Below are 17,195 nucleotides of genomic sequence, written 5' to 3'. Positions count from 1 at the left end.
AATATGTTGCAGGCGATCGTCGTGAGTGCGCAACACAATGCCACGCCTATCGCACTCCTGATCAACTAAAACCACTGCAACTTCATCTGTGACGGGGGCGTTATACCTGGCGCGGTGTTCAGCAACAGGACGTCTATCTGCGCTGATGATGATTTTGTAATCATTGGTTTGCCCCTGCAGAATAGACTGTAATGCAGCTTTGAAACTATGCACGTACGGATTCACCTGATGCAGCATATTTTGAAGTGGAGATATAAGGTTACTATTTAGTTGTGGAAAGTTCTGATTTCTGATATTGGCCTGTTCATTGTAATCTGATACAAAATAAATCTGAAGAAATTTTGGCTCATCTTGTGGTAGCAAAGATTCGATGAAATAGTAAACTTGGCCTTGCACCTTGAACGTTGTCATGAACGGTCCATCTGTAATTAGTTTTGCCCCAAAATATGTCATTTGGAATGCGCTGTTATATAAACGGATAGGGTATGTGCACATGCTAGCTACCTTTTACGTCTGAAAAGACAATCTGTTTTCAGGAGAAAACAGCTCCTCCTCGCATTATGCGAGGCGTCTTTGACGCTCGTAAATCTTGAGCTGCTCTTCATTGACTTCAATGAAGAACGGCTCAAATTGCGTTACAAAGAAGTGTCCTGCACTTCTTTGCCGAGGCAGTCATTTTACGTGTCGTCGTTTGACAGCTCGTCTGCACAGTACGTCGGCAAACCCATTCAAATGAATGGGCAGATGTTTGCCGACGTATTGTAGCCCTATTTTCAGATGTAAAACGAGGCATAATACGCCCCGTTTACGTCTGAAAATAGGTTGTGTGAACCCAGCCTAACTGTCTAAGAAGTGTTTTGATTGTGGATGGTCACCATTTAAAAGTTGTTTTATAAGCTCTGGAGGTTCTTAAAATTTTTCAATGTGAACTTTACCACTTGAACAACAGATTCCATTTGGTTCTTTTCCCCATTTGAGAGCACCGCAAAAATTGCAAATTACGACCATACTTACGGAAGCGAATTCAGCATAGTCAATCCTAGGGGAATACATAAAACCTGCTGTTTCCTTATTGACCCAAGGAACAACATTGTTTGCCGCACCATACTCCTGAGACTCATCTGAATCTTCTGATGAAATAGACATTCTATTAAGAGAGTGTTCGAATTCTATCAGCCTCTAAGCGTGATTGACGTTGTTCTGCTGTTTCTGCTTGCCGTATTTCATCTACTCTTTCCCTTTCAGTCAATAAATAACTTTCATTATCTTGGCGCGTGCGTTCATAATTCTCTGTAGCTGATTCCAATCGTTGTTGATATTGTTCTTAGCTTTCAAGAGCCCTGGCATAGTTGCGACATTTGCGATCGGCGGTTAATTGCGCTTCATGTTCTTCACCACTTTCGAGCTCTCTGACAACTCAAGCGAGATTCTCTGTCGGTGAAAGTTTCAGACTCGCGTGACGATGCATGGCGCTCTTGGTCAGCAGATAGTCACGCTTCGTGTTCCTGGTTACTCTCCAGAGACCGAGAGGCCGCCATGCGAGCACTCTGTACTTAGCGAGACTCACGCTGGGTAGAAGTTTCTGGCCTGACGTTCTTGTGCTACAGTAAGTGTCGCCTCATGATATTCTTCAGATTCTTAAGACCTAATCCGTCTCATGCTTTTTGCATTTCTTCTATATTGAGAAATATTTGATCTTTTTCTGGAAGGCATTTACTCTCTTGAGACCGAGAGGCCACTGTCTGAGCCCTTTGAGATAACCAGTCAGATTACAGTTTTTTGAGGCAGCTAGGTGCATGAAGGCAGCGAACGGATTGGTTGCTTTATCTCTCTTCTATGTGTAATATCGAATACAGACAAATGTTGGAACTGTTGTCCATAACAACCAATCAGATTACAGTTTAGATTCTTGTGAGGCAGCTAGGAGAATGAAAGCCACAACCTGATTGGTTATTTTATCTCCCTTCTATGTGTAAGAACCAAAATAACCAATGAGATTGTAGTTTACATTCTTGTGAGGCAGCAGGTGAATGATAGTAGCGATCTGATTGGTTGCTATATCTCCATATCTCCTTACTATATGTAAAAATCAATGTAGACAAATGTTGGAGCTGTTGTCCATAACAATCAATCAGATTAGAGTTCTTTTTTTCTAAGGCAGCTTGGACAATGAAAGCAGAAACCTGATTGGTAGTTATATGTGCCTAAAAAAAACCAATATAGACGAAAGTTGGTGTTGTTGTCCTTAGCAACCAATCAGAGCACAGCTGTAATTTCTCTGAGGCAGCTTGAAAAATTTGCAGCAATCTGATTGATTGCAACCATTTGGAGCAGTGGCCCATAGCAACCTACTGGTAAATAGTTTTTCAAAGATAATACAAAATTAAAGTAAAAATGTGATTGGTTGCCATGGTTTCCATGTGCAATTTAAGGGAATTTTTGAAAACATTAAATTCGCAAATCTTCTGATTGAGTGAACCGATTGCGATGAAATAAAAACGAATTGTTACTTCAAGTTGACCCCTATGTTAAACTCCTTCCGAATTGGTTCAGTAGTTTTTACGTGATGTGTGCACAAACAGACAAACAGACAAAAATTGCAAATATTATCTTAATGCATTCTATCACTTATCCTTCATCCCCCCAATTATTTTTTTCGCAAATATTTTTAATGTACAGACACGCAAAGTTTACAGTTTTATTATATGTAGAGATTATTTTTTGAGATAAAGCTGCTCTGCATTCTCTATACAGAGCAGCTGTATCGTTTGCTGAATCCTGACCCTGTCAAGTCCTTGGGACTGACAGGTTAATTGTCAGCGGGTTCTGCGTGTCCCCTGTTATCCATCACATCTAAGTTCATACACCCAGTGGCTGGTATTATTCTATGGGGAGCTATGACTAGTCACCACACGAGCACTATGACAGGCAGCATAACAGGCACTATTGTGTAATTTTCCTGTCTGTTCCTCCCTTCACCACCAAGTGTCATGGACACTGGGTTTGGGGACCCACTAGGCCGCTCTGCTGTAGCGGGGAGGCAGCTGACCAGGTCACAGTCTATGTGAAAGTAAGATGGCAGACAGTAATGCTTAGGTACCTGAAATAGTCCGGGCGGTGGCTGTGGCTTCAGCACGGATGGAGGCAGGTGCGGAAAGTCGCGCCAGACGTGGCGGGCAGTATCCGATGAGCAGATGGCACTTGACGTGGCAGAAGACACTTGACGTGGCAGATGACACTTGAATACGGGTAGGCACAGGAACAATGCGGATTACAGGAACGGTAACAGGGCACGGGTAACAGCTGGAACGGGAGACACTAAGGAACCATTTGCGAGACAGACTGGGAAAGACTAACAACGCTCAGGCAAGGATTAGAAGGGCTGGGGCATTCTTATAGAGCAGGAAATCATGTGGGTTAATGATCATTGTTTTCATGTGCGCGCGCTGGCCCTTTAAGAGCGGGCACGAGCGTGCGCGCGCACCCTACGGGACCCAGCTGGACGGAGCGGAAGTGAGCGCTGGCATCTCCTAGGAGGGAGACGGAGGCCAGCGCTCACAGATCCATGGCTGCGGGCGTCGGGAGGTGAGTAAACCCGACGGCCCGCGGCAATGGGCGCTACAGTATCCCCCCTCTTACGCCCCCTCTTCTTGGGACCAGAGTGAGAGAGGAACTTTTTAATAAGAGTAGGGGCGCTGAGGTTCTCTTCTGGCTACCAGGACCTCTCCTCAGGACCAAACCCTCTCCAGTCCACCAGATAGAAAGTCCTTCCTCCTACCCTCTTGCGGTCCAGGATCTCCTTTACCTCGAATACATCAGAAGGACCGCTGGAAGCAACTGTGGAACTAGAGGTCTTGCTGTAGCGGTTCAGGACCACTGGTTTCAGGAGGGACACATGGAAGGAGTTAGGGATTCTGAGGGTAGGGGGCAGCCGCAGCTTATAGGAAACAGGGTTAATTTGTTGCAGGATCTCGAAGGGACCAAGGAACCTGGGAGCAAACTTGTATGAAGGCACCCTCAAGCGAATGTTTCGAGAGGACAGCCAGACTTTAGTCCCAGGAAGATACTTAGGCGGCTCTCTTCTTTTGGTATCTGCCTTACGCTTCATGCAATCTACCGCCAGCAAAATAGAGGACCGGGTCTGTTGCCAGATTTGCAGGAAGTCCCCATATGCAGGGTCAGCAGCGGGTACCTGAGATGAAGTCGACACTGGAAGAGGAACTCTTGGATGTTGACTGTACACGATGTGAAACGGAGTGGAAGTGGTGGACTCACTTGTGTGGTTATTATATGAAAACTCCGCCCATGGTAGAAGCTGTACCCAGTTATCGTGCTGTGAAGAGATGAAGTGGCGGAGATAATTTTCCATGATCTGGTTGATCCTCTCAACTTGCCCATTGGACTGGGGGTGATAGGCAGAGGAAAAGTCCAAACTCACATCCAGGAGTTTACAGAGGGCTCTCCAGAACTTGGAGGTAAACTGAGCCCCCCGGTCGGACACAATGTGAAGAGGCAAGTCATGCAAGCGGAAGATGTGCTGAATGAAGAAGCTTGCCAGTCGAGGAGCAGAGGGTAGGCCGGTCAGTGGGATAAAATGTGCCATCTTAGAGAACCGGTCCACCACCACCCAGATGGTGTTGCATCCTGCTGAGAGAGGAAGGTCCGTGACGAAGTCCATAGCGATGTGCTGCCAGGGCGCACTCAGTACAGGCAGGGGTTGAAGCAGGCCAGGAGGCTTGCTGTGAGCCACCTTGTTAGAGGCACACACCGTGCAAGCAGAGACAAAGTCCAGAACATCCTTAGGTATCGTGGGCCACCAGAAGTGACGAGCGATGAGGTCTTGGGTCTTACGGACACCGGCGTGCCCAGCTAGTTTAGAACTGTGTCCCCAGCGGAGAATTCTTTTTCTGTCTGCCAACCGAACAAAAGTTCTCCCTGGAGGGATATTTCTAAGCTGCAGAGGATTGGCGGTGACAACGCAGGATGGGTCTATGATCGTCTGAAGGGACTCCCCCGTGTCTTCCATTTCGAATGATCTGGACAGGGCATCGGCCCTCACGTTCTTGTCAGCGGGACGGTAGTGGAGCAAAAATTGGAAACGGGTGAAGAACAGTGACCACCTGGCTTGACGAGGATTCAGTCTTTGAGCGGACTGAAGGTAAGTGAGATACTTGTGGTCGGTGAAGATCAGGATGGGGTGAGCAGCGCCCTCCAGAAGATGTCTCCACTCCTCCAGGGCCAATTTGATAGCCAGTAGCTCCCGATCTCCAACGGAATAATTGCGCTCAGCAGAGGAAAACAGTCTTGAGTAGTAGCCACATACTACTGCCTTTCCTTTGGAGCTCCTCTGGAACAGAAGTGCGCCTGCACCAACAGAGGAAGCGTCCACTTCCAGTGAGAACTGCCTAGATATGTCAGGGTGATGGAGTATCGAAGCTGAAGTGAAGGCTTTCTTGAGGTTAATGAATGCGGACTCTGCCTCCGGAGTCCACACCTTGGCGTTCACACCCTTCTTGGTAAGGGTAGAGATGGGGGCCGTCAGAGAAGAAAAGTTCGGAATAAACTGCAGGTAGAAATTGGCGAAACCCAGGAACCGCTGTATGGCCCTTAGGCCTTGAGGACGTGGCCATTCCAGGACAGACTTTAACTTCTCAGGGTCCATCTTAAGGCCTTGATCCGAGATGACATAGCCCAGGAAGTGCAGAGACCTCTTTTCAAAGGTGCATTTCTCTAACTTGGCATACAAGCGATTCTCTCTTAGTCGCAGAAGAACTTGACGAACGTGCCTCCGACGGGTCATCATATCTGGGGAAAAGATTAGAATATCATCGAGATAAACTACAACACACGTATAGAGGAGATCTCGGAAGATGTCATTAACGAACTCCTGAAATACTGCGGGAGCATTACATAGGCCGAAGGGCATCACTCGGTATTCGTAGTGCCCATCGCGGGTGATAAATGCCGTCTTCCATACGTCGCCCCGGTGAATCCGGATTAGATTATAGGCCCCCCGCAGATCTAGATGGAAAAAAATTTGGCTCCTCGTATGCGATCAAACAGCTCGGAAATGAGTGGCAACGGGTAGTCAATGCAGGGTCGGAGAGATCCATCTTTCTTTTTAACGAAGAAGAATCCTGCCCCGGCCGGGGAGGAAGATTTTCGAATAAAACCCCTCTCCAAGTTCTCCTTGATATAGGCTGACATCGATAAAGTCTCTGGCAAGGAGAGAGGATATACTCGTCCACGGGGAAGAGAAGCATTGGGAACCAGTTCAATGGGACAGTCATAATTCTGATGTGGAGGCAACGTCTCAGCCTCTCGTTTGCAGAAGACATCCGCAAAACTGGCATACTGAGAAGGTAGATCGGAGAGTGACTGAGGCAGAGGGGGCACAACAGGACGGACTTGTGACAGGCAATGGCTATGGCATCTGGAGCCCCATTGAAGAACCTCTCCAGAACTACAGTCGAGTGTCGGGGCGTGTAGACGGAGCCATGGCAGACCCAGCAGGATAGGATTGATAGCCTTGGGTAGTACCAGGAAGGAGATCTGTTCTGAGTGAAGCGCTCCGACCCGTAATGTCATCGGCTCAGTGATGAGCATGATTGGATCAGGCAGCGGTAGACCATTCACAGAGGCAACTGCCAGGGGTCTCTCCAGACGGACTGTGGGTAGTTGAAACCGATCCACTAGATCTTGGTGGATAAAATTAGCAGCCGCTCCAGAGTCAAGATAGGCGGAGGAAGGATGTGAAGTCTGTCCGGTGACGATGGCCACAGGTATCGATAATTTGGAAGAGGTTTTAACGTTTGGAGACGTTCCACCTAGAGTTGCCTCTCCAACCAACCCTAGGTACTGGAGTTTCCCGGTTTCTGTGGGCATTGACGCACAAAATGACCCTTGAGGCCGCAATACATGCAAAGACCAGAGGAGCGTCTGCGCTGCTTCTCCTGTTCAGATAACCGGACTCTGTCTACCTGCATGGGTTCCTCAGGTAGCGCACTAGGAGTGGACAATAGTGGTCTCTGGACAGGGGGTGCTGGTCTGTGGGCCCGGCTCTCCTGACGAACCTCTTGAGAGCGCTCCCGGATTCTCATATCAACCCCGGTGGCTAACAGGATGAGGGCATCCAAGGTAGAAGGAAGGTCGCGGGCTGCCAGTTCGTCCTTGATGTGAGAGGACAGTCCCTGCCAGAAGGTCGCCACCAGTGCCTCATTGTTCCATGCCAGCTCGGCTGCTAGGGTACGGAAGGAGATTGCATATTCCCCTACTGTGGAGCCTTCTTGCTTGAGGGTCAACAGAGTGGCTGCGGCAGAGGATGTTCGACCCGGCTCCTCGAACACGGCACGAAAGGACTGCAGGAACAAGGCTAGGTCCGAGGATACCGGTCCCTGTTGCTCTAAGATTGGGTTCGCCCATGCGAGGGCCTTGCCAGCGAGGAGGGAGATAATGAACGCTACTTTAGCCTGCTCGGAGGGGAAGAGATGAGGCCGTAGCCTAAAATGCACCGTGCATTGATTAAGAAATCCTCTGCATGCTCTGGGGTCACTGTCGTAGCGAGGAGGAAGAGGCAGAGGAACTGAGGATCCGGAACAAACAGGGGGAACAACAGGCAGTGGCACGGCAACAGCCTCTGGAGGAAGAACCGGGGGTGGAACAGCGAGTAGATCCAGGCGGACCAGAATAGAATTCACCGCCTCAAAGAGTTGATCCTGACGAGTGCGTAGGTCATGCATCTCTGTCTGAATCTTCTGTACTGGGGTCTTGGGCTGGCCAGCGGGTTCCATGGCCTGAGCGTACTGTCACGGACACTGGGTTTGTGGACCCACTAGGCCGCTCCGCCATAGCAGGGAGGCAGCTGACCAGGTCACAGTCTATGTGAAAGTAAGATGGCAGACAGTAATGCTTAGGTACCTGAAATAGTCCGGGCGGTGGCTGTGGCTTCAGCACGGATGGAGACAGGTGCGGAAAGTGGCGCCAGACGTGGCGGGCAGTATCCGATGAGCAGATGGCACTTGACGTGGCAGAAGACACTTGACGTGGCAGAAGACACTTGAACACGGGTAGGCACAGGAACAATGCGGAATACAGGAACGGTAACAGGGCACGGGTAACAGCTGGAACGGGAGACACTAAGGAACCATTTGCGAGACAGACTGGGAAAGACTAACAACGCTCAGTCAAGGATTAGAAGGGCTTGAGCATTCTTATAGAGCAGGAAATCATGTGGGTTAATGATCATTGTTTTCATGTGCGCGCTCTGGCCCTTTAAGAGCGGGCGCGAGCGTGCGCGCGCACCCTACGGGACCCAGCCGGACGGAGCGGAAGTGAGCGCTGGCATCTCCTAGGATGGAGACGGAGGCCAGCGCTCACAGATCCATGGCTGCGGGCGTCGGGAGGTGAGTGAACCCGACGGCCCGCGGCCATGGGCGCTACACTAAGCCTGGACCATGCAAAAGAATGTATACCAAAAATGCAAGAGCAATGTCCCAGGTGGCCAGCTATACTCATAAGATTACCTTTAAAACCCAGGTAGGAGGAGATGCTAGTTACTTCCTTTCCACTGATACATCCCATATGGACAAATAAAAATTTGGTCACTGATTCCAGATCATGCTAAGATCAGGCAAAGATTCAGTAAAGTATGTAACATAATAGAAGGATGTTACTGTACCACGGAAAACGGAGTTAATATGGCTAACTGTAAGTAGCTGATAGACAGCTACTTCCCGTTTCAGAAAGTTAAGGCAGTAGTCTAACATTCAAAAAGCACAGATTTACAGAGAAAAGTATACACAGTAGCTTTACATAAGGATTTCGGAGCAATCATTTTTAGGTTACACTTTTATGCTAAAATTGTGTTTCTTGTGTAAGGCTTTCTTTTTAAAGAATTACAATTTATTAAAGGGGTTGACTTCTAAAGATAACCTTGTCCATTTTTGGATGTAATAGAGGGAGTTTCCCGCTCCAGTGTACCTGTCCCATCTATGCATTACATGAATAGCATTCCTTTAAATGACCACCTTGTAAAGTTACATTTCCCATGCGGTGGCCAATGAGTGGCCAGGTGTGGCTCCTCTCAGCGATAACAGTTGATCATGTGGGTTAGAGAAGATTACTTCATTTTAACAAGACACCCCTTGGCAAGACAGCGTCTTCATCTGCATGTGTCACAGTCTGTGGGTATGTGGACCCACTAGGCTGCACCCCCATAGCGGGGAGGCAACTGGCCAAACAACAGAGTACCCCAGCAATACAAAGTCCCGCACAAGTGTACCTGGATAGTCCAGACAGTGGCCGAGGCTTTGGCACGGATGGAGATGGATGCAGCAGGTTGCGCCAGACGTGGTGGATCACACTGGACGTGGCAGACGACAGCAGGTGCTGAGGGACACGACTCCAGCACTAACAGTCTCTGGTACAAGGACACAGCACGGGAAACAGGATACAAGGCACGGGTAACAACAGGAACAGGATAACACTAAGGGACCATTTGCAAGACTGACATGGGAACACTAACAATGCTCAGGCAAGGATCAGTAGGGTAGGACCCTTTTTATAGTCCAGAGAATCATGGCCAGTTGATAATGATGATTCCATTTGTGTGCGCTTGGCCTTTAAGACTGGGGACAAGCGTGCGCGCGCACCCTATGGGACACAGCAGACCGGAGCGGAAGTGAGTGCTGGCGTCTCCTAGGAAGGAGATGCGAGCCAGCACTCATAGATCAATGGCTGCGGCTGTCGGGGGGTGAGTAAACCCGGCGGTCCACGGTCATGGACGCTACAGCATGTAGGTAACATTTCAGCAGAATGTATAGTATCACGCATTTGGGAAATAATGAAACCCTGTGTAATGCAGAAATGTTTTCTGTAAAGTAAAATGTAAATCCACATTTTTTTCTCGTGTGACTTAAACAGCTTAAACACTAATGCGATTAAGGTCTTCTTACCGGGAACTTGAAGTACCAATAATATTCTTGGAATTTTATTCTGTTTTAACTCATTCTGTTAACTGTTAGAAATGGTCATAACAGTGGTATAGCTATGGTTGGGCTACACAAAAAAATAAAGTTTTTGGAAAGCAGTACAATTAATCCTTTTGTGACCAGGGTCATTTCTGCCTGAATGCATAGAGGAAAATGTCACTTTTTGAAATTACACATTACAAATATGACAGGGATGCCTTTAACCCCTTGGAGACACGGCCAATTTCAGTTTTTTCATTTTCGTTTTTTTCCTCCCCGGCTTCCAAAAGCCATAACTTCTTTGTTTTTTTTGTCGACATAGCCGTATGAGGGCTTGTTTTTTGCAAGACAAGTAGTAGTTTGTCATGGCACCATGTATTCTACGGCATAATGTACTGGTAAGCTGAAAAAAAAATATTTGTGGGGTGAAATGGGAAAAAAACAGCGATTACGCCATTTTTTGAAGGGTTTTATTTTTGCGGCGTCCATCAGGTGGTAGAAACTACTTGTGCACCTTATTCTACAGGTTGATACGATTACGGCGATACCAAATTTATATGTTTTGTTTTATGTTGTACCACTTTTAAAAAAAAAAAACGTTGCGAAAAAAAAAATGTTTTGCGTCTGTTTTGAGAGCCATAACTTTTTTATTTATTCATCAATTTAGCGATGTGAGAGCTTAATTTTTGCGCGGCGAGCTGTAGTTTTCACCGATACCATTTGGGGGTATATGCGACTTTTTGATCACTTTTTATTTAATTTTTTTTTAGGGCTAAGGTGACCAAAAAACAGCAATTTGTGTGTTTTAGGGCACGGCCAGACATGGCGGAATTGCCGTGGACAGTCCGCAGTGGAATTCTCCAGCGGCGGTTTTTACATTTGTTTCAATATATTTTTAGGCAAGTCAGTTCAGACGTTGCGGAATACTCTGCTGCGGACCATAGGCTGCGGTGCGGAATTTTCTCTCCGCAGCATGCACTGATTGTTGCGGAGAAGAAGCGGAATTTCACTGCATATTTTAGCCTTTGCAATGCAAAAACTGAAATCTGTGGCAAGTCCGCTGTCTTTTCTGCAACGTCTGAATTACCTGTCAGATATGGAACTGTTGGTGCAGATTCGTTGCGTAATTGCCCCAAATCTGCACCAACATTTCCAGCGGAAGAACTCTGCCACGTGTGGCCGTGCCCTTAGGGTATGTTCACACGCAGTGGTTTCAGAAGTAATTCGGGCGTTTTACGCATCGAATTATGCCTGAAAAAACGCCCCCAAATACACCTACAAACATCTGCCCACTGCTTTCAATGGGAATTATTATGTTCTATTCCCACGAGCCTTTATTTTACGCGTCGCTGTCAAAATACGGCGCGTAAAATGACAGCTCGTCAAAAGAAGTGCAGGACACTTCTTGGGACGTTTTTGGAGGCGTTTTTCATTGACTCCATTGAAAACAGCTCCAAAAACGGCCGTAAAAGACACAGTGAAAAACGCGAGTTGTTAAAAAATCAGGAGCTGTTTTCGCCTGAAAACAGCTCCGTATTTTCAGACGTTTTTGCTCACTGCGTGTGAACATACCCTAATAATTTATTATTTTTATGGCGATCACCGAGTGAGTTAAACAACACTATATTGTGATAGTTCTGACTTTTACGGATGCGGCGATACCAGTTATGTTAACTTTTGTTTTTTTTGAACATTACTCTAGGGGAAAAAGTTTTTTTTTTTTAACTTTTAATACTTTTTTTTTTAAACATAAAAAAAACCTTTATTTAACTGTTTTTTTTTTTACATTTTTTATTAGTTCCCCTAGGAAACTCGAACCAGCGATTGTTGGATCGCTTGTATGACATACTGCAATACTAATGTATTGCAGTATATTGTGATACGGAGAGTCTCCTTTGAAGCCCTGCCAGAGGCAGAGCTTCAAAGGAGTACAAAGATGGCAGACCTGGGGGCCTTTAGTAGGCCCCCAGGCTGCCATAACAACCATTGTAAACAGACCGTGCCACGGGCGGGGGGGGGGGCACGATGGCGTGTATGAGGGGGCACCCCCCTGATTCTAACAATTGAAATGCCGCAGTCATGATTGACTGCGGCATTTAAAGTGTTAAACGGGCGGAATCAAAGTGAACTTTGATTCCGCCCGCTGGAGTGTGGTGTCGGCTATCTAAAGCCCGTGAGCGCGCTCCATACTTCCCCTTGGTGACAACACAGTAATAGTACATCATATGTTGCCAAGGGGTCAATATTGAACCAGATCAGAATGAATATCTTAAACAAGATTACCACTTTGGACAATCCCTACTTGTTTGAATTGTCCCTTGACATAAATCTGATCACAAAGTGTCCCCCTTCTAGGCCCCCCAGCCAGGGCCAGCTCCAGGTTTATGTGGGCCCTTGGGCAACACAGATTTAGTAGGCCCCATTGCGGGGGAACTCACGGTGGTAGTAAAATGTCAGAAAACTTCACTTTGTGCCCCCATATAGACGTTAGGCCCTGTTTATGCCCCCATATAGAAGTTAGGGACCCAGTTTGTACCCCAATAAATTTAGTGCCCTCTGTAGATAGTGCTACACAGCCCCCCCTCCCAGGTAGTGCCACACTGCCCCCTCCTCCCAGGTAGTTCCACACAGCCCCCCTTCCTGGTAGTGCCACACAGCCCCCCTCCCAAGTAGTGCCAGGAGGAGCGGAGTCCCAGGCAGAGAGCTAGAAGCGGCTCAGCTCTGGGACTCCATCTCTGAAGAAGCCCCTGACAGCGCTGTCCATATATGGACAGTGTTGTCAGGAGCAGAGCAGTGTCCCAGGCAGAGTGCTAGTAGCGATCTGCGCAGGACTCTGGCTCTGGGGTTGCCACTGACATCACTATCCATATTTAGAGAGTGTTGTCAGGGGCAACCCCAGAGCCATAGTACCGGGCAGCGCACTACTAGCACTCTGCCTGGGAGTCTTGCTCTGCTCCTGACATCACTGTCCATATATGGATAGTGATGTCTAGTGCAGAGCTGATGTCCCAGGCAGAGCGCTAGTAAAGGCTCTGCTCCGGTACTCCGGCCAAATACGGATAGTGATGTCAGTGGCAACCCCAAAGCCAAAGTCCCGGGCAGAGCACTACTAACACTCTGCCTGGGACACTGCTCTGCTCCTGACAACACTTTCCATATATGGACTGTCAGTCTTCTGTCAGTCCAAACCTGCAAGTGCGAGCGCTGATAGGTTACCCTAGATTCTGTATTTCATAGCTTCTATCCATTTAAATAGAGTGTGACTGCATGTGCGGCCACCACTTTATTGAACTTGGAAGTGGGTTGAGCTGAGTAAGGGAAGAGTCCGGCGAGTAAGGGAGGAGGGTTCAAGTCCGGTGCCAAGTTTCAATGAATAGAATACTACATTGATGGAAATGGAAATTGGAGCACCTTTAGGTTTGTTTATTTCCAATTCTAGAATTAAGATTTTGTGGCCACCTCTCCATTGGGGCTTTTTGGTGGTGATCTCAATATTAGTGGAAGTCCCGCCTTCTGGACTATCACAATCTGTCTAAGCATCACAGGTATTTCAATGCTATTTCAAAATTATTGCCAGAGTATTTTTTTTAATTAACTCTTGACTTGTGAGAATTTGGAGAGTGCAAAATCATGAAAAGACAAATGCCTTTGAGAAAGAACCCCATAAGACTCACTGCTGCCAGACCATGTCCTTATCTGTTCTGACATGGTACACCAAGGGTCGGCAACCTACATCACCCATGCCACAGCTGGTATGTGGAGCTTCGATCTCTGGCTCACGGACACTTCACTCCCTCTCTGTGTCCAGGACCGTTGTAAGCTGTGGTGCAACACGGGGAGACACAGGGGGAGAGCGGGGAGAGCGGTGCTTCTGTAGGACAGCAGAGTAGCGCTTCAGTTTGAAATCAGATCACTGATAGAATAAAGTGCCGCTCTGTTCTGGTGTTTGTTTTACTCAGCGCTGGACACCGTGCAGCGCTGTGTTGTGTACTTGGCAAGCACATAATGCAGTACTGCTCTTTCTTCTGTTCAACGCTGACGTGACGCTCTGATCTCCTGGTCATCGCCGCAGCCATTACAGGTTCACCTATAAAAAAAGAGCTACAAGTTATTTTATAAATCACTAAAAATATAAATATTTTCTTCGCAGCTTTGTGTCAGCCCCCCAAGCTGGTGTTGTGCACACCCCAAACAAAATCTCTGGCTCTAACTCTAGCTCTTTTACCTATGCCTCCCCCAAGGCAGAGGCGTAGCTAGGTTCTCCTGCATCCAGGGCAAAGATTCAGATTGGCGCCCCCCAAACTTATTTCACGACATCTCCTTCCCCCTCCCCCTTGTAAATAGCGCCACACAGCCCCCCTTGTAGATAGTGCCACACACAGACCGCTTCCCCCCTTGTAGATAGCAGCACACTCCAACCCTTGTAAATAGGGCCACACACAGCCCACTGCCCCTTTTAAATAGCGCCACACTCCCCCCTTGTACTTAGCACCACACTGTAAACAGAGCAGTGAGCGGTAGCCTACCGCTACCAATCTCCGCTCTGCCTGACGTGACTTACCAGAAGAGCCGAGGAGGTCATGTGGCGCAAGCAGCGGCGGAATTCCTTCTGACTAGGGTTGGTGACAGCCAGGGCCGTCCTTAGGTTGGATGTCCCCTACAAAAAACTAAAATTAACCGCATATATAGACACGCACATACTGGAACATATATACTGTGCATACATAAAGACAGATATTTAGACACACACACACACACACACACACACACACACACACACACTCCGGCAGATAAATACACAAACAGGAACATATACAAATACATAAAAGGAACATATATACAAGCACAAAGACACATTCACAGACAGACCCATTTATACCCAGTACAGATATTGTTGTAGATTTCACGTGCAGCCCTATGTTACACCTCTGATAACACAGTGATAACTCCCTGATACAGATAATGTAATAGATGTTACCTGCAGTCCTATGTAACACCTCTGATAACACACAGTGATAACTCAATGAGTACAGATAATTTAGTAGATGTTACCTGCAGTCCTATGTAACACCTCTGATAACACAGTGATAACTCTCTGATTACAGATAATGTAGTAGATGATAACTACTTCCACAGATACTTATAAACACACACACACATAGGCACATATATAAGGGCAGGAGAGTATAGAAGGGGCAGCAGGGTATATAGGGGTCAGCAGGGTATATAGGGGTCAGCAGGGTATATAGGGGCAGCAGCGTGTATATGAGGCAGCAGGGTATATAAAGGTCAGCATGTTATATAAGGGGCAGCAGTAACATATACACGTACAAACACAGAGAAACATACTGTATACACAATAGACACACATGTACACTCACCATGTATCCTTGCTGACAGGATCAAAGGTTTCCTGCAGGACAGGCTGTGGGTGGAGCTTCCTCTACTGCTTCTTGGCTGTTATTTACTCCGTGTGTGTGCAGAGCACAGAGTAGACGCAGAGCCCAGTGGCGCCCCCTACATGCTGGGAGGGTGCAGCACGGGACTGGACCCGAGTCAGAACGCCGCTGCGTGATCTCCTGGCTCTTGCTAAAGCTGATCGCTGCTGCAGGTGTGCGACATACAAGGCGCCAATCAGCAGCGGTCAGCTGCTCTGTGGCGCCCCCTTCCCTACCACCAAGCTGCACCTGGGGCATATACCCCACTTGCCCCCCCCCCTAGCTACACCCCTGCCCAAGGGATTCTTTGGCAGCTGTCTCTGAAAGAAAATATCTATCAGCTCTCTCTACAATGTGTAGTCGCCCCCTCCCACAAGCTGATCTTCAGTAGCCATTCCTCTCCTGTGAGTGGCCACCCACAAGCTGGTGTTCAGTAACCGCTCTCTCATGTGAGCAGCCCTGCACAAGCTGTTCAGTAGCCACTCTCTTCAGAGAGCAGCCCTCCGCTAGCTGATGTTCAGTAGGCGCCGCTCCCTCTTGTGAGCAGCCCTCTGCTAGCTGATGTTCAGTAGCCGTTCCTCTCCTGTGAGCAGACCCCCAAAAGATGGTGTTGAGTAGCCACTCTCTTCTGTGAGCAGCCCACCACAAGCTGGTGTTAAGTAGCCGCTCTTCTTCTGTGAGCAGCCCTCCACAAGCTGGTGTTCAGCAGCCACTCCTCTCCTGTGAGCAGCCCCCCACAAGCTGGTGTTTAGTATCTGCTCCTCTCCTGTGAGCGGCCCTGCCCCTCCACAAGCTGGTGTTTAGTAGCCTCTCTCTCCTATGAGCAGCCCTCCACAAGCTGGTTTTTACTAGCTGCTCTCTCCAGTGAGCAGCCCCCCACTAGCTGATGTTCAGTAGACTCTTTCTCCTGTGAGCGGCCCCCCACAAGCTGGTGTTCAGTAGCCTCTCTCTCCTGTGAGTGGGCCCCCACAAGCTGGTGTTTAGTAGCCTCTCTCTCATGTGAGCAGCCCCCCACAAGCTGGTGTTTAGTAGCCTCTCTCTCCTGTAGGCAGCCCCCCACAAGCTGGTGTTTAGTAGCCTCTCTCTCCTGTGAGCAGCCTCCCACAAGCTGGTGTTTAGTAGGCTCTCTCTCCTGTGAGTGGCCCTCCACAAGCTGATGTTCAGTAGCCTCACTCTCCTGTGAGCAGCCCCCCACAAACTGGTGTTCAGTAGACTCTCTCTCCTGTCAGCCGCCCTCCACAAGCTGGTGTTTAGTAGCCTCTCTCTCTTGTAAGTGGCCCCCCACAAGCTGGTGTTTAGTAGCCGCTCTTCTCCTGTGAGCAGCCCCCACAATCTGGTGTTAAGTAGCCACTCCTCTCCTGTCAGCAGCCCCCCACAAGCTGGTGTTCAGCAGCCACTCCTCTCCTGTGAGCAGCCCCCCACAAGCTGGTGTTTAGTATCCGCTCCTCTCCTATGAGCGTCCCTGGGCCTCCACAAGCTGGTGTTTAGTAGCCTCTCTCTCCTGTAAGCGGCCCTCCACAAGCTGATGTTCAGTAGACTCTCTCTCCTGTGAGCAGCCCTCCACAAGCTGGTGTTTAGTAGCTGCTCTCTCCTGTGAGCAGGCCACACATGCTGGTGTTCAGTAGCATCTCTCTCCTGTGAGCGGACCCCCACAAGCTGGTGTTTAGTAGCCTCTCTCTCCTGTGAGCAGCCACCCACAAGCTGGTGTTTAGTAGCCTCTCTCTCCTGTGAGCAGCCCCCCACAAGCTGGTGTTTCGTAGGCTCTCTCTCCTGTGAGTGGCCCTCCACA

General features: G+C 48.4%; 1 protein-coding gene across 1 annotated transcript in view; it reads left to right on the top strand.

Moving 5' to 3' along the window:
• The first annotated feature begins 2,244 nt into the window (after positions 1-2,244).
• LOC142761262 (visual pigment-like receptor peropsin) overlaps positions 2,245-17,195 on the top strand; it is a 41,227-nt gene continuing 26,276 nt past the window's right edge. Inside the window, exon 1 of the mRNA XM_075864444.1 lies at positions 2,245-2,354. The gene's annotated coding sequence lies outside the window, so the exon portion shown is untranslated. The remainder of the gene's footprint in view (positions 2,355-17,195) is intronic.

The sequence above is a fragment of the Rhinoderma darwinii genome, chromosome 4, assembly GCF_050947455.1.
Source record: "Rhinoderma darwinii isolate aRhiDar2 chromosome 4, aRhiDar2.hap1, whole genome shotgun sequence".
Taxonomy (NCBI): Eukaryota; Metazoa; Chordata; class Amphibia; order Anura; family Rhinodermatidae; genus Rhinoderma; species Rhinoderma darwinii.
Note: the sequence above shows the minus strand (reverse complement) of the source record. Positions and strands in the feature narration are given on the sequence as shown.